At 40.5% G+C, this 22,449-nt stretch overlaps 1 protein-coding gene across 4 annotated transcripts in view; it reads left to right on the top strand.

Moving 5' to 3' along the window:
• Positions 1-914: 914 nt before the first annotated feature.
• GREB1L (GREB1 like retinoic acid receptor coactivator) overlaps positions 915-22,449 on the top strand; it is a 54,003-nt gene continuing 32,468 nt past the window's right edge. For 2 of the 4 annotated variants that reach the window (XM_072152097.1, XM_072152096.1), the window contains exon 1: positions 915-1,088. The gene's annotated coding sequence lies outside the window, so the exon portion shown is untranslated. Of the gene's footprint in view, positions 1,089-7,865; positions 8,033-22,449 lie in introns of those variants that run through there. The other 2 variants (XM_072152094.1, XM_072152095.1) reach the window with 2 other exon arrangements.

The raw sequence follows: 22,449 nt of genomic DNA, 5'->3' as shown, positions 1-22,449 counted from the left end.
TGGCAATCTACCAGAAGAGTGTGCCTTGTCGTAGCAACAGGCCTCAAACCCTGTTTGTGAAAGGTCACTGCGGGGGGCAGGAGGCTTGTTCGGTTTTGGGGTGTGTTGGGGCCCAGACACTTTTGCTGTATGGGGCCCCGAATTTCCTGATGGCTGCCCTGACTATAGTCTAAATCATGTGATGTGTACTGTCTCACCTGCTGAGGTGAGGAAATCTGCCATCAGACTTATCTGGGCACTGTGACTGTGGTAACCTTCTAATATTTGTTATCCTTGACCTTCTTCTTTCTAAAATCAAGTTTTTAAATTATGCTAATGAGACAGAAGGGCTATGGGAGTTGTTACCACAGCCCCTACATGCTGTAGCTTCACAGGCTGTTACCCTGTCTCACTTTCCCTTCATCGCCTATAACTGTATTTTGTATATTGTCTCACTTGTATAATCAATTTCTCCAAACCAGGAGATCAATAAACTTTTATAATATGATAGCACCAGAGAAAGTTTCATCACACAGTAGGAGGGGGGAAGTGCTCCTTGCACAATACAGTGTAACAGCCTGTGAACCTAGAGCATAGGTAGGGCTCGTTAGCTTCATTTAAAAGTTGATTTTAGAAGTAAGAAGGCCATGGATAACAAATCTAAGAATATTACACAGTCCTGGTGTCCCTGGATTTTGATGGTAGTGCTATAACACTACTGGCATCACAATGGCTGAATGTCATGTATAGCAACATTCATTTCCAGGTCAGACCCTTACTACAGATGGGGTAGTAGCGACCGGCCCTATGGCAATATGGCTGATCTCTCCCTGTAATGAGCCTTTCAGGGTAATTGTGTTACATTTCACAGCAGCCCCTGCACAGGAAAGCCGCCATGTTTATGTTGATTGATTACAGTGGATGTGACAGTCCGTACACTATGGGACAGATGCTTTAAGAAGTTGCCTCCTCCCCAGTGTCCCGCCCCCACCTGGACGGGCGCTGCTGTGCGTGCGGGGAGCGCATCACTCACCCACAGGGCGGAGAGAAAGCCGCGGCGGTACCGGAGAGCGCACGGATTATACGGCTCCTCGGCGACACCTGCTCAGGTACACGGGGTGCACACCCGGCTGGTAGTGTGATGTGTATACCATGGTGCAGGGGGTGCACACATGGCTTGTAGTGTGATGTGTATTACCATGGTGCAGGGGGTGCTGCTGCTGTGTATGGGTGATACTTGTATGTGGTGTTTTATATTATTGTGTGCTATGTAACAAAGCAGCATGGGTGTTACTGGGGTTTATGGGGCGAGTATATATCATTGTATAGTGTTACCACAGTGTAGTATTATTACTGTATACATATATTCTGTGTAATAGAAATCCTTAAAATTAGCCATAAGTTTTGCTCCTGGTGATTTTGGCCACATGGCTATGGCAGCGGCTGGCGATGGTGTTGTGCCAACACAACTGTATCATATGAACTACCTTATACAGCTCCTGATAGCCCCCCAGAGACACCCGTGCCGGGCACCCGGAAGACTGAGCGTTCAGGTTGTTTTGTGAATATGTGTTTTGTCCGATGATTCTCCGGCATTGGGATGTCTACAATATATTCTATACGTCTGGTATAGGACTCTACTGACATGAGGAATTGTGACAAATCTGCTCCTGAGGGTGTTGGCACACATGACGTTTTGAACGCGTTTTTGGCCCGTTTTTAAGCAGTCCGTCAAAAAACGCATGAGTATTTAGTATGATGTGTATTTCAGGAGATAAATCAGAATAGTGAAGCAATATTTGTTGTTTCGTCATTTTGTGACCCAAGCAAAAAAGGGTTAAGTGCCTTCTGTCAAACATAATCCGTTCCCGATTTATCAGAACTTAGTTTAGTTCATAGTGGAATGAAGTTGATCGGGTCTTGGGTCAGGAGAGGACACGTCCGAGGATCCTGTGCTGTTGTACAGACAGAAATGTTTATTTTACAGGAACAGTTCACATCTTGGGTTATTTCTTAAAGTGACTGTCCGGCCCCTCACAAGAAAAATCTAGATTTCTCCTATCCACACGATAGGGTAAAACTTACTGATTGGTGGGGGTCCCAGAGGTGGGGGGTCTGTTCTAACCCAAATGAACAGAGCAGCCAAATACTCCCTGCTGCTCTATTCATCTCTAAGGTGCTAATGGAGATAGCCGGGCACTGTACTTGGCCATCTCCATCAGGTCCATAGACAGCGAAGGATGTGGCATTGTGCATGTCTGACCTGTTACTCCATTCTTTTGCTGTACAAATGGGGTACAGCAGACCCGCATTCTCACAATTTGTGGGTGTCCCAACACTGGGTCCCCTCACCTATCAGCAAGTTATCCCCTATAGCTTTTTGTGGCTTGACAGCCCCTTTAAGTTTTTTGCAACAGTTATTCTGAGCTAAAACCAGATACCGGCAAGTGATAATTTCTCCATGATATTATTATTATTATTATTATTATTAATAAAGTCTCCACACCTGGTTTTGGCTGAGCTGTGCACTGAACATTTTTGACCTGGCTCTTGGTATTCAGGCTGTGTTCACACAATGTCCTTGAATGGCGTTTTAAGCTAAATACTCGCATATGGTAAGTAGTAACACGTGTTTTGCCAGTTAACAAGACAAAACAAGTGTTGCCAGTTATCTAATGCAGTTAGGGTTAACTTGGAGCAGTAACTTTTAATGTGCCTGATGTGTTTCAAAACGCTTAAAACGCTTCTGTGATTTTTGTTGGAATCTGCAGACCCCGTCATGTGCAGCATCAAGTAATGAGCTTTTTATGGGGTTCATCATTAAGCTGAAAAAAATCATATTATGACCTTATCCAGGCATATACAAATGTAAGCAAGTTATAGGGGCAGGGGGCAGCAATGATGGAATTAATCTGCTCCCTACCTTCAAACTTGCATACACCTGGATAACACTATGATGGCTGGAAAACAACCTGATAGATTTCTTAACTTTGCCCTTTTAAATATTTGCAACTTTTATATTCATATTATTAAAAAATGTTTTATCCCAATGTGCAACAGTTGAGCTACTGTGTTTTCCTTGCTTTGTAACGTATGTATCATCGAGGGAATCCCTTGCGTTCTGATATTTGTGTTGTCAGCCTATGAAATATTGTAAATAGGTTTTGAGTTGCAACTATTGAAGTTTTGAGATGTCATTTTCAAGATAATGTGAGACCTACACAATGCATTGCTACAGACAGGTACAATTATTCATAGGTATTCATATTTCAGATAAGATCAATGGTCGTAACAGTGTGGCAACAATCTGCAACGTCCGTTCCTTGTATTTTTAGTTTTTCATAATTGTTTGCACTTGATTTGCCCTGATCCGGCTTAGATTGGTCAGCAGCGCTTACCCTATTTATACATTGTGATGGGCAGCGGACAAGCGTGTTTGCCGCCACATTGTTGGCTAAATACCTTAAATGGTTCCCAGTAATTGTCTGTTATGATTTTTTTTATTATTATTATTATTGCCACTAATATGTGACAGGTATAAATGGAAGTGAAATTTCATCTATTTAAGCTGTACTGGCAGTTCTTCAGATCCTTCGGGAAAATGTGCTCTGTTCAGTTCTAGGTTCGGTTCAGTCAATCCTGAACACACAAAAGGAGGGCAGAGGGCTTAAAACTGTGGTTACTCTATCTTAGCCTCTTTATCATTTTTATACAGGCATGGCTAAACTTCGGCCCTGGTTTGACAGCTTTGAATGCCCTGTCTGCCTCGTGTCTATGGCATAAGAAAAAAAAATGGTATATTTTCTGTACTTAACATATTTTGAATCACTGTCCATACGGTCATTACTTGTTTCAGTTCATGTCTTAGTTGGGCTCCCAGCCTCCCAATGTGATTGTTTTACATGATCACACAGTCCAGTCAATTTTACAGGTTTTTGAAGCTTGTATTAGCACATGCGTAATGATTCCAAAAAGCAATAGCATTACGCATCACTTCATTGCCCAGTTACCGTTCCTATCGCTCATGCGCAGTGGAGCTGGGGTCTAGTATAGCGGCTGTAAAGGCACCCAAAGCTGTAGACCAAGGTAAGTATAAATGGTGGGAACAGAGGGTGATTAAAACACCCACAAGTCTAAGAGGTCAAGTGTCCCCAGTGTAAAAAATCATACCCGAAAATGTCACTTTTGTTATAGAGAACCTGTCAGGCTGTGTCTGACCAAAGCTTACTTCTAATAAGTACAATGATCCTTTTCATATTAGTCTCCAGCTGTATTTCACAAGCTCTTAAAACTTGGAACTCGCTGTGAAAATGTGTTTTCCATTAACGCAAAGCAAACAAAAGCTGCAGAGACGAGATAAAAATAAGTCGAAGGGAGAAATGATGAAGCGGCTATGTTCAGTGAAAAAACAAGGATAAATCTGTGCAAATTAGAAATATCTTAGGAGAGATAACCTAATAATGGATAATAATGCTCAAAAGTTTCCCTTATCAGGTCAAGGACATGTGCTATTGTTAGCAATGGTTAAGTTGGGGGGGTGTAGGGCAGAGGAGGGTGAAGAGCCAAGAGAACAGTCGTATTCTCCTCTTAAAGTCATCTGCATTTTACCAGAAATCCCTGGGACCATGTGAGAGGATAGTTGGCTCAGGTGAGACTGTAAATGTTGCAGTTGCAACCATGCAAACTTTATTGTCCTTTAGCCAAGGATGGTGAAGGTGATACGATTGCGCTCTGTATGTGATTAGGAGGGGTTAGGAGCAGGAGCTTTCAGATCATAGCCCAGACCTTTAGAAGGTGTACCTGATGTAGTCACTGTAGCATCCACTGGGGTGTGAACATGGGATTGGTTTTTGTGCTCCTCTGTAATGTGTAACCTTCACATAAAAGTGCTTTGAGAATTTGTCGGACAATTTCGGTGTTTGGATTTCGTTTGTCCTCATATGAGTGACAAATGGATTGTGTTGACATGAACAGAATAGCTGAAGAAGGCAATAAATTTTGAATATTTCTGGGGCAGAATGACCTTACTAGACATCTGTTACATTTATACATGTGCTCGGGAAATCGCACAATGGAAAAGGATAGTCACTGTTAGGTTTACCTCGCACAGTACAGTCCTTTCCACGCACATACATAACACAGGTTTGCAACCCAGACATTTCATGTGTTTTTTAATGTTTGTATTTATAATTTAGAATTGTTACTGTTTTCTTGTTTTGGCAAACCCTAATCTACTTATGTATGAGGTTCTATCCCTCTCTACGCCTACTACCACATTACATGTACAGGATGTATGTATTATCCAAGGGGTATTTCCTGCATTGCCAAATGTATTTCCTGGCTATTCGACAGCCCCCGCATGAACACCCTCAGATCACAGCTGATTGTTACTCATTCTCCATCGCAAACATCAGGGTTCACCCTGGCTTATATAAAAGTGTTGGAGAATGTCTTGTTGTATGTGTAGAGAATGTACGGACCATTACTAATAGATATTTAATATTAAGTGTGTGTATACTCACAATTGGATTAACATGGGGCCAATTGGGATTTAGGTTGGACGTGTACCACCTTGTGTATTTGTCCCCACATCCCCCGCACCAACGGCCCAGAGAAAAAACTTGTCAGCTATAGTCCATTTCAGCGCCTGATCATCTGCTGTCAGTAGGTTGTCTTTCCTGATGCACTCAACATATTGTATTGAAATTTTGCATTTAAGAGCAAAACAAAAACAACCCCAAGTACAGACATTACCTCTCCCCAAAGCCCCCTTAGGGGCAAGCAGGTCAGATCCTTCTTTTTTTTTACAGATAGGATATTTAGTTGACTCATGGAAATACATAGGTTTAGCCGACTTTGCTCTTTGTTTTATCACCTAAACCGTGCATCAAAGGTGTAAGGGGTCCTCCTAACCCTACAACCCCCATAGTAGATGAGGGCAGTGTAGTTTGGTTTCTGTAGTTTTTGGGGTAAGTCTCTGACAGAGGTGTCGGGCAGCTGCTTTGCATGGACAGCAGATGGATGAGGTATTTAAGAAAAGTGAGTGGCTCATGTGTATAATTGGCTTCATTTTCTTTTGCTTATAATGGATTTGGGGGGAAATTTATATACTGGTAAGTACCAGTAAAGAAGCTGCCAATGTAGTTTTTAGGTCCCTGTTTTAAAAGAAGCCATTTTTCATAAACTGGATTATAGCAAACTTCATGTATTAGGAAGTAGCAGCTGTCTTTCTTGGCTGATCGCATTACACTCCTCTGAAATAGGTGACGGTCTGTTTGCCTTTGGGAATTACAGATTAAGATGTGATCTGCAGGGAAGAAGGTGGGGTGTTGGGCAATGAAAGGTCAAAGGTTCAATCTTCCAGTATATTGTAGGAAAATACAGTAGAAAAAAAAGCTGATGTTTTCTGCCAACTAATGGTTAAAGTTTGGCTTTATATGAACTAGTTGTAAACGTAGACCTGTCCAAAGTCGTATCTGATAATCCCCTTTAAATTTGGTAATTACCATAGATTTACCATCAATGCGGGCTAATCCTCTATTAATTTATATATACTTATATATATCAGAAAGTTGTAACCAGAAAATTTGTGACAATACTGGAATATTATCTAAATATGTGCACCAAAATTCTGGAGGGTTTCTTTGGCAGGTTTTGAATGTTTTTGTGCACATGCAGCTTCCTGGGTTGACGATTTAGGGTGGTTTCACATTGGTGTGTGTGCAGTGCATCCCTTGTCTTTTGCTTCCGTTTCTTGTCTCCGCATGTGCAAAAAAAACCCCTGCTTTGCAGACAAAAAACCATTGCTTTTAAAACTTAACGCCTGGTTTCTCAGCCTCCTCAGTGAAAAAAAACGCTGACTTTTATTTTTTTTTAAATTTTTTTTGTGGATCCATAGACTTCTATTGTCTTCCTTGAGAAAAACATCTCCAATGTGAAAGAGCCCTTACGTGGTAGTTGTGCCGGGCCATGCCACACTGGAAGTGGATTTGTGGTCAGCTTTTCTACGGTGCACATTTTCTTTTTCTGAAATCTCCACAGCAAATCTGCCATGTAATAACACTCCTAATGTAATTTACTAATTTCTTTTGTCTTCCGTGCACATTTTTTGTCAAAACATTGCGAGGTTACCATTTCTCCTTTTTAACAATTTAGCATTTAGTAATTACCATTGACTTTCTTCTTTTAAATGGAAAAGCATTTATGGATTGGTCTGCCTCTGGGGACCCTCGAATAAATCCTTGACTGATTTACACGCAGAAGCTTATTTGCGTTACATTGTTTTTCTGTATATGTTATTTTTCATCATTTGCGTTGTGTTTTGATGTACTCGGAGCAAACCTATACAAATGGTGGATGAAAGTATAGCATCTATTCTGTGCCATGTTTTATACTGGGGTCTTAATGGTACTTTGCCAACCTCCACTCTTGAGATCTATTTTGTTGCGCATACAGTATACAAGTTTTTAACTATTTTTGTAAAATTTTAACTAGAGAACAGGATGCTACCCAATGCTTATTCTTGATGGTATGAGTAAACTAGTGCTGCTGTGTACTACTTACTTTCATTGGAAATTTTCTGATCATTCCTTCTTTTATGTCTCTATGTTCAGTATAACATTTTTGGATATCTATGAGGTAAGTATCTTGCACTGTCCCATTCCTGGTTAGTCCTAGTTCAGCCTGGTCTGGTGGGTGTGCAGGACTTTTAAGGATTACTTTTGGATGGTTTAGTTGTCATTTGAGTTTTTGTTTTTTAGCCTGCTGAGATAAACACAATCTTCAATGGGCTGTGTTCTAGACTGGAGAACTATGGTAACATCCCCCCTCCCCGGCTTGTCGTCTTGGTTTCTAAGCAACAGAGTCTTAAGAACCTGATATTTTCATTGCAAATGCTTTGGCTGTACATTTCGTATTCTTCTCTGCTTCATGAACGCCCTGTTTAATGTTATCAACTTGCTAAAATGTGAAAAAGAAGCAAGTCTGGCCTTGGTCATCCTGCAAAAGATTATAATATCAATGACGATGGATGAAGGACTCTCTCCTATTAATGGTAATATAGATGGCTGACTCATTCTAGTTATGTTACTGCAGACCAGTATTGGTCTGAAGCTTTTTCTTTTTTCAATCATTAATGTAATGGTTATCATGGGTACATTGCTGTAGATTTATCAGAAGTTAAAAGGCAGTGGCGAAAATCATGTATCAACTTATTAAATCAGTAGAAATGTGATGATGTAGTTTACAATAGATGTAAGCTCACTACAGCAGAAATTTTTTTTTAGCACACAGTGGTAGGGGGAAGAGCTCCTGCACAGTGTTACATCCCGTGAATCTGCAGCATGGAGGGCCTCTGTTAACAGCCCCATGAGTCCTTCCTGCTCATTAGCATAATTTTTAAAATCAACTTTAGAAGGAATGAGAAAATACAAATATAAGAAGATTATCACAGTCTGTGCCTGGATCTATAAGTAAATGTCCCTGGTTTATCCATGATTGATTTTGATGGTAGATTTCCTTTTAATATAAAGGGGTTGTCTGGCTCGAACACTAACATTTTAATGCATTAAAGGTGTTTTCCCACGAACATAAGTTAGGCCCTATCCACAAGATAGGACTTAACTTGCTGATCAGCGGGGGCCTCGTTGATGAGATCTCCACAGATCTCCACAACATATCTCAGTCGGCCCCCTCGTCACTCCAAGAGAGTAATGGAGCAGACAGCCGTGCATGACCGTTCTGCTCCATACATCTCTATAGAGCTGATGGGGATCGGTGAGCGCTGCGTTCGGCAATTTCCAGCTGCCGATTCATGCGGTGTACTGTGGAAGACATGCAGTGTTGTATACATATCATGCTGTACAATGTGCAGGATAATATGTATATGGTGGTGCATATCCTTAATTCTTTAGCGTGTTAGGTCAGATGCCAGGGCCCTCCTCACACTGCGGGCCCCATATGTCTGCTACCCCTGTATTTACACCCCTGTGCGGCTTAAAGGCTTATTCACACGGCCGTCTGCGGGGACGTACATGCGGCCGCATGTACGTCCCCATCGACGGCTATAGCGGCACGGCGGGGATCTGGTGCCACACATGTGTGCCACCAATCCGGGCCGCACACCGCAAAAAGATAGAGCATGCTCTATCTTTCGGCGTGTGTGCGGCCGTGCGCCGCTATTCTCTATTGAGGGAGGAGGGGTCACCTCCTCCTCCACTCCAGCACACGGCGGAATTCTCGCACAGCGGGCATACCGCGTGTGAATATACCCTAAGATGGTAGTATGCAGCCAACTATGAATCCCTATACAATGGACAGAGATGTATGCATCTGGCAAGGGAGCAATGTATTCCGCAAGCAAACTAGTGGAGTAAGCTGTAGGACATTGCTAGGTTTAGGCTCACTCCATTACATCTTCAACAGCTAAAGCACATATGGATTACATATGATGTCAAGTTTCTATGTCTGCGGGTCATGATGTTCCTGGGACATGTGAGTTGCAGTTGTTGGTTGCCCTTTTACATTTGTCTGCAACCCGTGGGTTTGTGTTTTGCAGGTCTTTGTTTCCTTATAAATCATCACATTGTTAAAATGAAATGTGTTTGCATTCTTAGCTTACTGTTAGTACAGTAACCCTGGGCTGTGGAGGTGTCAGCCAGAGAGCAGAAAGAGATTAAGACTAATAGAGTGATGCCTGAGGACTCGGCGTTATGGCAAGTACAAAGTGTAGTTGGAAATCGTAGTTGTTGGGAGACGTTGGTGCTCTTTGAAGTGTGGGCCAGGGTGCTGCAGCTGCGATCATTCAGGGCTCACCTGGCAGACGTGGAGGAACACTCTGCATAGATCTGTTCTTTCTGGCTCATGTCCTCAGTACTACATAGACCTATACAAGCCATTTATCTCTTTCTGTGCGTGGTGCTGAATTAGAACGGGTGTACATGCTCAGTCTTCAAGGGGGGTTCTTGACAGATTTTTTTTTTCTTTTGCTTTGCCTAAAATGAAGTATTATTTACGTTGTATGGGAAAGTCCACTCTGCACAGATCAGGCAGCTTCTTTATTTCAAATAATTGTTATGGATATGACTTAATTTTGTGGTGAAGTTATTCAAAGAGTTAACTTCTTAATGACCTTGGAGAGACACCAAGTTTTCAATGACCCTGAAGAGGCCCTTCCTGTACTTTGTCTACCATGTAAAGTAGATGTGTGTATCTCATGTAACGTGTTATTTATTGTTTATATATTCGGAAGTATGACCGAATTAAGGTAAGCCAATCACAACCAGGCATAGTACCTAGGAGGGTTACTCCCTCTTAATCTAAATACTTACTCTGTAGTTCAATAATCAATTAGAGAGTCTTAAAGACTGTGTGTGGGGGTTTCTGTGTGATCCTTTCTTTGTGCACATGCTTTATAATTCTCTGATTTGGAGCAGAGATCAATATACTCAGGGTAGCACATGTGTTTTGGTGTGCAATCCAAAACCATATTATATATGAGTTTGGTAATGTGTTAAAATTAAAGGACATCTATCACTAGATCAAGGATTGTAAACCAAGCACACTGACATACTGGTGTGTGCCCCCTCTGGCAGGATCTGCTCTTCATTTAACTTCTTATGCCCTGGTCTTTACAAAAAAAGGCTTTTAAAATTATGCAAATGAGCCTGAGCGGCTCCTGGTTTTATAGTACTTCATGGAGCCTTGAGCACCTCGGGCTCATTTTCATAATTTTTAAAGCATCATTTTCTTAAAAACAAGGGCCTAAGAAGCTAAAAGAACAGCAGATCCTGCCAGAGGGGGTATGCACCAGTATGTCTGATTATTTGGTTTACAATCCTTGAGCTCAGGGCAAGGACCTCAAAGGTAATTTTCTCCGAAATACTGCCTGTACCACGTGCCACACCAGAAAGGCAGCGGGAGATCAAGGAGGTAAATAAGTGTCTCAAAAGTTGGTGTAGGAAGGAGGGGTTTGGGTTCATGGAGAACTGGGCTGACTTTTCTGTGGGCTACAGGCTCTACAGTAGGGATGGGCTGCACCTCAATGGGGAGGGGGCCGCTGTTTTAGGGAAAAAAATGGCTAGAAGGTTGGAGGAGTGTTTAAACTAGAGACCTGGGGGGAGGGCAATTACACTTGTGCAGGGCAAATAGACGGTGTACATAGAGAGCTGGGAAGAGTCATAGTCCATGGGGGAGGAAGGGGGGCTGGAATGAGATTGGGGAATAAGGACAAAAGGAATACGGACAGGGAAAACCATCTAAAGTGTATGTACACAAATGCCAGAAGCCTCACAAACAAAATGGAGGAACTGGAACTCTTGATGTTGGAACGGAAATAAGATATAGTGGGTATCAGCGAGACATGGCTGGACAGTAGCTATGACTGGGCTGTTACTATAGATGGTTATAGTCTTTTTAGAAAGGATCGTATAAATAAAAAAGGGGGAGGGGTTTGTTTATATGTGAATTCTTGCCTCAAGCCCGTCCTGCGAGATGACATCAGTAACGCAAATGTGGAGTCCCTATGGGTGGATATAAGAGGAGGGAAAAAGAATAATAAAATATTACTAGGGGTTTGTTATAAGGCTCCAAATATAATGGAGGCAACAGAGGAAATGCTGATAAGTGAAATGGATGCGGCTTCAAAGCATGGTGAAGTACTTATCATGGGGGACTTCAATTACCCAGATATTGACTGGGGGGCAGAAACCTGCAGGTCCTTCAAAGGTAGCAGGTTCTTGTCAACAACAAAAGACAATTACCTGTCGCAACTAGTCCTGGAGCCAACAAGAGGGGGGGCACTGCTGGACCTTATCCTTACCAACAGACCTGATAGGGTATCAAAACTACAGGTTGGGGGGAACCTGGGGAATAGTGATCATAATATCATTGATTTTGTATTACGCTTTACTAAGCATGTTAGTGAAGGGGCAACCAACACTCTAAACTTCAGGGAAGACCTTAAAGGCATAGACTGGGATAATGCTCTCAAGGACAAAAGCCCCCCCCCAAAATGGGACTTTTTCTCATATATTCTGAAAAAGTCCCGTGAGAAACACATACCTTATGGGAAAAAGCATAAGAGGAACAAGAAAAACCCTATGTGGCTAACTAGTCTTGTAAGGAAAGCAATAAGCGAGAAAGATAAAGCGTTTAAGGTGCTAAAACGTGAAGGTAGCGATGAGGCATTACAGGATTATAGAGAGAAAAATAAATCCTGTAAAAAGCAGATAAAGGCCGCAAAAATAGAGACTGAGAGAAATATTGCCAGGGAGAGCAAAAATAATCCCAAATTATTTTTCAAGTATATAAATGATAAGAAACTAAAAACAGAGAGCGTGGGTCCCCTTAGAAATAACATGGGGGTCATGGTGGAAGGAGATGAGGAAAGGGCCAATCTACTGAATGTCTCCTTCGCAACTGTCTTTACCCAGGAAAATCCCCTGGTGGAAGACACAATGAGGAATAATGTAAATTCTTTTTATAATGTCAACAGTTTAACCCAGGAAGAGGTACGGCGCCGCCTCGCAACCACTAAGATAGATAAATCACCGGGGCCAGATGGCATACACCCCCGGGGTCTGCATGAATTATGTACGGTGATAGACAGACCGTTATTTTTAATATTTGAAGATTCACTGAGGACTGGTTATGTTCCACAGGAATGGCACATAGCAAATGTGGTACCAATATACAAAAAAGGATCAAATAGCGATCCTGGAAACTACAGACCCGTGAGTCTAACTGCTGTGGTGGGGAAAATATTTGAGGGGTTTATTAGAGATGCTATCCTGGAGTATCTCACTGTGCATAACCTTATAACCCAGCGTCAGCATGGGTTTATGAGAGATCGGTCCTGTCAGACTAATCTGATTGGTTTCTACGAGGAAGGTAAGTTCAAGACTGGATCTGGGGGACGCTGTGGATGTTGTATATCTGGACTTCTCAAAGGCATTTGACACCGTGCCACATAAAAGGTTGGTATATAAAATGAGACTGCTGGGAATAGGAGAAAATCTGTGTATCTGGGTTAGTAATTGGCTTAGTGATAGAAAACAGAGGGTGGTCATTAATGGCACATTCTCAGATTGGGTTGATGTTACCAGTGGAGTGCCACAGGGGTCAGTATTGGGGCCACTTCTTTTTAATATTTTTATTAATGACCTTGTAGTGGGTTTACACAGTCAAGTTTCAATATTTGCAGATGATACTAAGCTGTGTAAAGTAATAAATACTGAGGTCGATAGTTTAGCATTACAGAGGGATTTGTGGAAGCTTGAGGGATGGGCAGAGAAATGGTTGATGAGGTTTAATGTAGATAAATGTAAAGTTATGCACTTGGGCCATGGAAACAAAAAGTATAATTATGTTCTAAACGGTCAATTACTTAGTAAAACTGAAGCTGAAAAGGACTTGGGCGTATTGGTGGATGGTAAACTTAATTTTAGTGACCAGAGCCAGGCGGCTGCTGCTAAAGCAAATAAAATAATGGGATGTATCAAGAGAGGAATAGATTCTCATGATAAAGACATAGTTCTGCCCTTATACAAATCCCTGGTTAGACCACACATGGAATATTGTGTACAGTTTTGGGCACCAGTGTATAAAAAGGATATAATAGAGCTGGAACGGGTGCAGAGGAGAGCAACCAGGATTATTAGGGGAATGGGGGGACTAGAATACAATGACAGATTACAAAATTTGGGATTATTCAGTTTAGAAAAAAGACGACTGAGGGGAGACCTCATTACAATGTACAAATACCTGAACGGACAGTACAAGGATCTCTCCAAAGATCTTTTTATACCTAGGCCTGTGACCAGGACAAGGGGGCATCCTCTAGCCTAGAGGAGAGGCGATTCTACCATCACCATAGACAAAGGTTCTTTACTGTAAGAGCAGTGAGACTATGGAACTCTCTGCCGCAGGAGGTTGTTATGGCCGACTCTATGTACATGTTCAAGAGAGGCCTGGATGACTTTCTGGAGAGAAAAAATATCACGGGTTATGGGAATAAAACTTTTATTTAATTCTTGAAGGTTGGACTTGATGGACTTGCGTCTCCTTCCAGCCTTATATACTATGATACTATAATACTATGATCTGGGGGATGGATGTCCTTTAAGGGATTGCAGATCTGTTGTTTGTCTTACACTGACCATATTGTGGCTGTATATTCCCCCCGTTCCTTAATATGGCCCACATCGCTCATATAATGGCCAGTACTTATGTTCTCATATGTTCACACATTGCGATATGTGCAGAAAAGTTATGCAGGAGGTTAGATAGACTTTACATTTCATCAAACAGCTAAAAGCTTGCATGTTAAAAAGTAGAGAGTTTCCAACCTGGTAAAGTACACCGGCATCACAGGTACGGGCTGTTCCAATGTTGCAAGAGGTAAAAAGGTCATGTACGAGTATTTTTTTTGGCTTGCTTGTCGGAGAGCATAACTCATCCTGGCAATTTGTTTCTGGTAATTTACAGCAGACAGTGAAAATATGAAGCACATTGTACAAAATGTACCGCTCTCTGCAGATAAGGGTTGAGTTTTCTTTCTCAGCTTGTATTGTAGGAGAACAGCGTGAGCTGAAGTACAAATGAATCATTTCTAGCATCACTCAGCTGCGGATGGAGACTATTTTCATCCCCCTTAGAGTAAACACAAATAGCTCCTTGATATGGAAGGTTTGGTATGGGATGTCTAAACTAGTATTTTTTGATGGTCACAATGAATTGTTAACCCTTATATTTAATACCGCGCTCCATCTAGAAGATCTACTCTATCCATCTAGAAAATTAGCCTGAAAACTGGCTGCGATATCAGGAGGTGGGATGAGGACTTGATATGGCATCAAAGGGAATCAATTGAATGTAAATTAACTGCAATACCAGACATGGACTGTGAACAAGAGTGGAGCCGAATATAAAATATATATTTTTTTTCTGTTTGTTTCCCATTTGATCTGACCTGGTTTAGGTATCAAACCATGTGGCCAACATCCATGCTTATCAAGCCCCCCCAAGTGTAGTTTTATCTTCTATATGTTGAGCAGTGAATGGGATACAAGAGGAATAAAACTATCTCCAGACTCCTGGTAGCAGCTTTTTTTCCAAGGGCAAAGGAATTGATGCACTAAAATCCAACCACCCCATGGTAGTTCCCCTGATTTGACATCTGTCAGCTGGGGAGAGCATGGAGGCCTCCAATATACACATTACATTATCAACCTAACCCATCAAAATCAATGGGTTCAGCCAATTCTCTTCTAATGTGTGTGGCCAGCTGCATCACTTCTTCACTTCATATGCATTTTCCAATTTAGTGATTTTTAGATGAAATGGGAAAAAAAACTTTATCTTTTATATATATATATATATATTAAAGTGAACCTGATATGTAAAAAGTGATTCTCATAAAATGTGCAGGATCCCAGCTTTCCTCACAATGTTAACACCGATTTTTCTATTTCATTTATTAGATTGTGGTTCTTAATAAATTCTACAGTTGATGCATTTTGAGCTCATATAAGCATCATCTTTCTGCAACGGAGGATGACTGGTTTCACACATCATGGCAACTTGGTTGGATCAATTCCAGGCCAAATCCATACTAACTGGAATGTAGAAAACACAAATGCAGCAATCCCGCGCCTACAGTATAAAATAAAAACATACCATATTCTGCTCTGCACTACATTCTGCATGGTAATTCTCTTGTCATGTATTTGTCACTTGTTGATTATTTTATTATTTATGGAGACTATAATGGTTTGCTCACAGCATTTGGGTATATTTGCCATTTTGAGCGTGCTCACTTCCGATGTATGAACATTTCCAGCTAAGAGTTTAGAAACAAAATGCTGAGCAAATATTTTTTGTGTGGGAGTGTGACAGTAACTGGTCAGGGTCAGGGCAGTACTGATAAAATACACTAGGTCACAGAGTCCCGATGGCTAGGATTAAATGGCACTTACTGGCAAACGGTGAAAAGCAGCACAAAATGTGTTTCCCTTAAAGGGACATGGTTAAAGAAGGTTTAATTTTCAATCTTATTTTACTATAGACTTAAAAACTTCCAATGAACTACAGGGTCCACTATCAGTATGTTACAAAAGTATTACCACATGGCAGACTACTTTGGGTGCTATCCATGTGCCCGTGAATTTCCTCATTAGGAATGCATTGCTGGCCTCCAAAACCCCCCTGTGTGGAATTAAAGGGGGGAATGGAGCTACCATGTATTTATGTGCCTAGGCATGATCATCTGCCAACCTGTCCTCTAAAACTCATGTAAAGATTGCGGTGTGTTCCCAGCTAGTTATAGTTTGAAAGGTTTACTCAATATAGAAGCACCAAAAATCTTCTTAAAACTTTTATAGCCAACTTAAAAGGGCTAGTGCTAGTGGATTGCCGGCTGGCAAGTAGCACCGAGCATTAGTATTGGGAGACATGATTTCAAGTGACCATTGTCAAAGTTACTCTTGCAATGTGTTATACCATTCTAGTATTTTGTGATTATAGAAAACCTAAAAAGGTGACCTGAGCAGCCTCCACGCAAACTGCAGTAAATTGCTCAGAAGGGTCTGGGTGCTTGAATGTTTGACGGACAATTTTCGGGATCTGTCATTGACCTATTGAAAATGGATTCTGATCATGCTGTAGATAAAAATAAAAAACATGCATGCTGGGAAAAAAACCACACTTGCTATATACATTTTCTCATTGATGTAAATGACACTTTTTTTTTTTTAATTATTTTGGATCTAAGTAGTATTTAGATGTTAACCGTTTGCACTTCAATAGCGATAATTTAAATGGAGATGACCTGGGCGTATACGCTTACATTTCAATATGTTTTTACTGGTGGTTAAACAGGCAGTGCATGACCTTTTATAGACTTTTTTTTTCCCCTCTGATCAGCCAACATATAACATTCAGCAGATATTTTAATCTTGAGGAAAGAAATTACATTTTTTCTTCCACTATCTAATAATAGGAGAATGAACCACGGTCGGGGGACTTGTTTTATATGGTAAAATGTCTTGATTTGCTCTCTACCTTGTAAAAACCAGCTTCATTGTATATTGGATTCTCTTGCGAGAATTGGTCAGCTCATGTATCTGAACTTGGTAACCCGCCCTTGCTTACAGCATTGGGAGATTTTCTGAAAGCTGGTTTAGATACCTACATTCCATTATTTCCCAGGCTTTTGCTTGTTAACCGGTTCATTGTAATTATAGCCTTTTGCTTTAATTACCTTACTAAGCTCGCTGACCTTACTTTGTTGTGGAGCTGGGACTATTTCTAAATGTAAATTTTTGTTTACCAACCTTAAAAGCTCCAGCATTTGCTCTAATTGCATTAAGAATGCATACCATCCTCCTTTTGATATGCGGATTGCCTATCTGTAAGAACAAAACCCCGCAGTTTTACTATTGTGATGAATGACTTGACCTACAGTGATGGATGAGATAGCCAGGATGGCTTTGCAAGGTAAAAAAAATCTTTGAAGGCTGGACACCATTTGTGACGCTGGAAGCACTTGAAATCATTACCACTGATTTGAGTAGAAATGGCTTCTCTATTCAAAGGTTTTTTTTTTTTTCCCCCCCCTTCAATTATGCTTTCATCTGAAAAACTATTGATAATTTACAGTGACAGATCATTAGATCATTAATGGCTGTAGTTTTAAGCAGAAGAAGACAAGTTGGCAGGATGGAGTAAAATAAAAAAAAAAAAGATACACTCCTTATTGTTTCTTCTTTGGTAAGTAAGGAAGGTCTCGGTTTGTCATGGTTTTCATTCATAGGAATGTCCCAGATCAGCGTTCCATTGATTTCATTGAAGACCATTGGTTTATAGTTGTGACTATTAGGGTTCGTGTTTTGATAATGGCAAGAAGTAGCAGCAGCTATAAATAAAAAACTATGTAAAATTTTTGTCTTTAGGTGACCTATAGCTATCCATCTTTTTTACCTTTTTTGATTTAAAGTGTATAAATATTCCGCAATAGCTGTTAATTCTTTGAATATTTGACACCCCTGGCCGCTGCTTGACCTTCTTGTAGGTGTGTACTCCTATAATGTGCAATTGCCCCATTTTAAGACCTCACTTTCATTACTAAATGACTTTCGGTGAAGAATAGGCTATTTAGATTAGGTTGGTCACAGACCCATCAATGCTTTGAGTGCCACTAATTTAGTGCAGTTTTATAGTAGGCCCGTAACTTAATGATTATGGCTTTTTCATATGACAGAATAAGTGTTTTTTTTTTTTTTTCCTTCCCCCCCTCCTTTCAGCCTAGGGCCGATCAGTTATTTAGGCTCCTAAGCTTGGAGAATTTTATGGGCTCCTTCTAGCAATGGCATTCAGATGGAATGTCCCAGTCTTTTGTCTACTGGGAATGAACTCTGAATCTTCCCATACAGGAGGACTCTGCAGGTAGTCAAGATGGTAAGGGATTTAGGCCATGACCTCATACCCTGGAGCCTAATTAACTCTGAGTTATATTTGGAAGAAAAGTGAATGTTTGGGAAAACGGAAATGTATGATTTTTTTTTTCCTACGCGGGAGAATTTTCACAAATTATCTGTCTTGTTTACTAATACTACACATTATTATTATTATTATTATTATTATTATTATTATTATTATTATTATTATTACATTTTCAAAGATGTATGGTATGTTTTGTTTTTGTTTTTTTTTACCAAAAACACTGTCCACTTTCAAAGATCATTTAATTCATTTTGATTCATTTATGTGTAGTAAGTAATTTAGAATTTTTCCTCATTTAATTCAAAGCAGAATATTTGTTGGATTCCACCCATAAAACCATTAGTTTGCTTTTGAATTATTATTTGCATCCTGTTTATATGGCATTTTATGTGGTGTATAGTAGCCATAGTGGCGAGGTACTTGTTGAATGTGATTGTTTGGTTTTCTTTAGGACCCACTTCTATATATAAGGGCTGTGATGCAGCTTGCAGATGAGACTTTATGTAGCATTTTTTTCAATTGAGCTTATGATCCTATGTGAAAAAGAGGTTGCCAGCCATATGCAAGGGATTTTGGATGTCCTGTAGGGCTGATGTAGACTGTTATTTATTTATTTATTTATTTATTTTTTGCAACAACCGGCTGTAGGAAAAAGCTATCAAACATTTAACATGAATTATTTTGGTCTTTGTCAATTGCTGTAGGGGTTGGATCTGAATTGATCTCAATGGAGAACCCTACCAGAACATAGATCATAACTGAAAGTGATGAGTGATTTGTTATTGTGGCTACAATAATACACATTGCAGACCAACCAAGGAGGACACATTTTACATAAATGTAGATTTCTCTAATATATGGCGTTGAAAAATCTCATGCATTTTGCTTAATGATTAGCTACTGCAACAGAATATTTTAGGTGAGCTCGGCGCATGGTTTTCTGTCCCACGGGTGCCCTGAAATTATACAAAGGTTATTCCATTTAATAAACTTGGTAACACATGGGATACCCCTGTAATGTCAGGGTGTAGGCCATTTGTGAGAATATAAATGGCATTGAACCCCTCCTAGTAGTGGGGAAGAGTAAGAATTCTTCCATTGTGTGGTAATGATGGATGTGTTTTCCTGTCTAGATCTCTCCTCCTGTGATCTGGACTTGGTGCAGTCTTTTGTTTTTGTTCATCCAGGCAATAAGGAACTTGGTGTGGGTGGATTTGTCTCTCAGTTGGAGTGAATCTGCACTGTGTTGAATTGGAGTTAATTTTATTCTACTATATGTGCATCTCCTATAAGCTAAACTGGTTAGCAAAAGCCGACATCTGAAAGCTATTTGTGTGGTGGATGTTGGTATTGTAAGAGCGAACACTGGAAACCTGGTAGATGTTTTGGGCTGAATATATTGTACTTGGTTCTGTGTCAGGTCATACTGACTTTGCGATGGCTGTACATAACACCCTGCCCATTTAATGGGATTTTCAGACACAGAAAGGCTTTTCTTTTCAGACTCCTATTTACTCCCTAGACTTAACTGATCTTGTTTTATAAAGATCTTCTATCCTGTATGTGATTTTGAGTATTTTTATTGGACTAATGAAGATTACATAGCTGTAATTGCTTTTTACACCGTTTTGGAGTTTTCTTGTCATCAAGCAGGCACATTTATTTCCCATGTGTCAAAATGACCGAGTTTGTGGTCCATACCTGACATTTTTAAGTTTTGGTGTAAGTGCAATCTAAATTTGTTTAATGTTTGGACTTGCCAAAATTCTAGTCAATCAGGCCCTTTACTTAAACATGAACCTCATGGGCTAAAATCTGCATTGTCATGTGGCATGTATTCTGGCAATTGTCAAGCTGTACTTGAATGCAATACTGTAATATTTTCTGTGCAAATTCGGAGCATCTCCTCTAAATAAGATTGCTCTAAGACAGTGATGGCAAACCTTTTAGACGCTGAGTGCCCAAACTACAACCAAAACCAACATATTTTTCGCAAAGTGCCAATGCGACAATTTAAGCAGTAACTTATTACTCCCTGCTCTTTCACAGGTTTAAATTGTATAGGCACCTGAGGACACCAATACAGTAGAAAGAAGGAGAAGAAGTTTGGATTATTATTGTAGCTTCCTTTTAGGGTCCTGAGCTGCCTGGGACTGTAAGAGGCCTTGAGTCCTGTCTGGTCACTCCCATCTACTCCTCCCCATGTCTCTTTTCAGCATGTCATGTGCCCAAGGTGACATAATCTCAAGCACTTACACCTCCTTACATTGGCAAACTATACATCATGCATACATCTGATGACATTAAATAACAGCAGCCTCCATGGATTTCTACTTCTCTCCATCCTCCATGGAGACTGCTGTGATTGCATGTGATTAGATAAATAAATTAGGTGGATGTTGCAGATGTTACAGGACCTTAGATGTTATTCTGGTCACGTGCCCAGAATATCATAGCCTGTCAATTGGGAACTAGGAGGCAGGGCAGTGCAAATACATTTTAAAATACAGGACTCCTTTAGTGTGATTGGATTGCCAACAGGTGAGTTGCATATAAGTTTGCAAACTTAATGGGGGACATTTACTTACAGTGTCGGTGTCTGCATTGGCTTTGTTACCGACCTGCTCTCGGTAAGAAGACACACATTTAATATTGTGTAGCTGTGCAGAGACATTTCTGGCGCCGAGACTATTTTCTGTCCCTGGGACAAAATCTGTCCCGAGCACCAGAAATGTGTCCCACAGTCCCTGCTAGACCAGTTTTCTTTTGGTCTACTTTCCGTCAGTTTACACCGCCCAAAAAGGGCTGCGACACATAGTAATTGTGTCTGAGTTTCCACTCCGCCAAAGCCACGCCCCTTTTCGGAGAAGAGTCGGAGCAGACGGAAAAAGGCATTTTTTCTGTCCCCGACAGCTAATAAATAGGTCGGAGAGCAGAACATATGGTGAGAGCGCCACAAAACTGGCGGAAACGCCATAGTAAATGTCCCCCATTGTGTGTAACATTGCAGCCACGGAAAGGAACCATTCATGGATAAGGGCAATGCTTTTTAATCAGTTTTTTAAAGAAGCCTTTTATTTTGGGTGGGTTAATTTTCATGACAGGTATAGTGTGGAGGAAATGTAGAACATGTACCTGTGGAGTGTTTCAACATTGCTTTTTTTCTGCAGTTTTAGAATGTGACCTTTTTGGTACATAAAAATAAGGATTTAGCCTTTGCATGTCTGCTAACATTAGCAAAGTATACTATGAACCCTCATGTTGTGTGGTTTTCGGGGAACCGTTCAGTTTTAAGATTTCTATATTGACCATTCAGTGGAAAAGTGAACTTGGTCTCCATATTTTGGCCTTAATTTGTAATTGGATTATTTAGCATTGTTTAATGTCTTTGAAAGGTTTATGGTGTCCATGTCAGTGAGGACAACCACAGGTTGCAGCTCCTGGAGATGTTATCTGCATCTCACTCACCACAGTTTGCTTGGTACTAAGATCATCTGTCACTCCAGGCATTGTATGATGGACAATTCACTAATCAACTGCTCCCAGCAAATGGTACGGCCAGAAAAGTTTTGGTGACTGGGAAGGCCATTGCCTTAGAAATTAAGAGTTTATGTTGGAAAAGAACAAAGATGGATCACATGTCTTGTTATAAAGCTGCTGGAAAGTGAGACCGTCATGTGGTTCCTCAATCCCGGTGGTCCTTTCCTATTCATATCTGTTTTAGCTCTATGTGACACATTTATCTTGGTTTTAGTGGTTTGCTTAGTTTTCATGCAGCAGGATAGTGCCTTTTTATAAGTTTCAAACATAAAAAATACATTAATGACAAAACAAACAGAATATACCAGAAATAAAAATGTCTGAATCTTGTGGTTCGATTCGTAGAGAAAGAAATGGGAAGAAAACGAAATAAGAGAATAAAAGGGGAGAGGTTAAACTCGGTATACTTATTACTCTTATAGGTATATATTG

The sequence above is a fragment of the Engystomops pustulosus genome, chromosome 5 (genome assembly GCF_040894005.1).
Source record: "Engystomops pustulosus chromosome 5, aEngPut4.maternal, whole genome shotgun sequence".
NCBI classification, from domain to species: domain Eukaryota; kingdom Metazoa; phylum Chordata; class Amphibia; order Anura; family Leptodactylidae; genus Engystomops; species Engystomops pustulosus.
The sequence above is the reverse complement of the archived record's forward strand: the minus strand, read 5'-3'. Positions and strand labels throughout refer to the sequence as shown.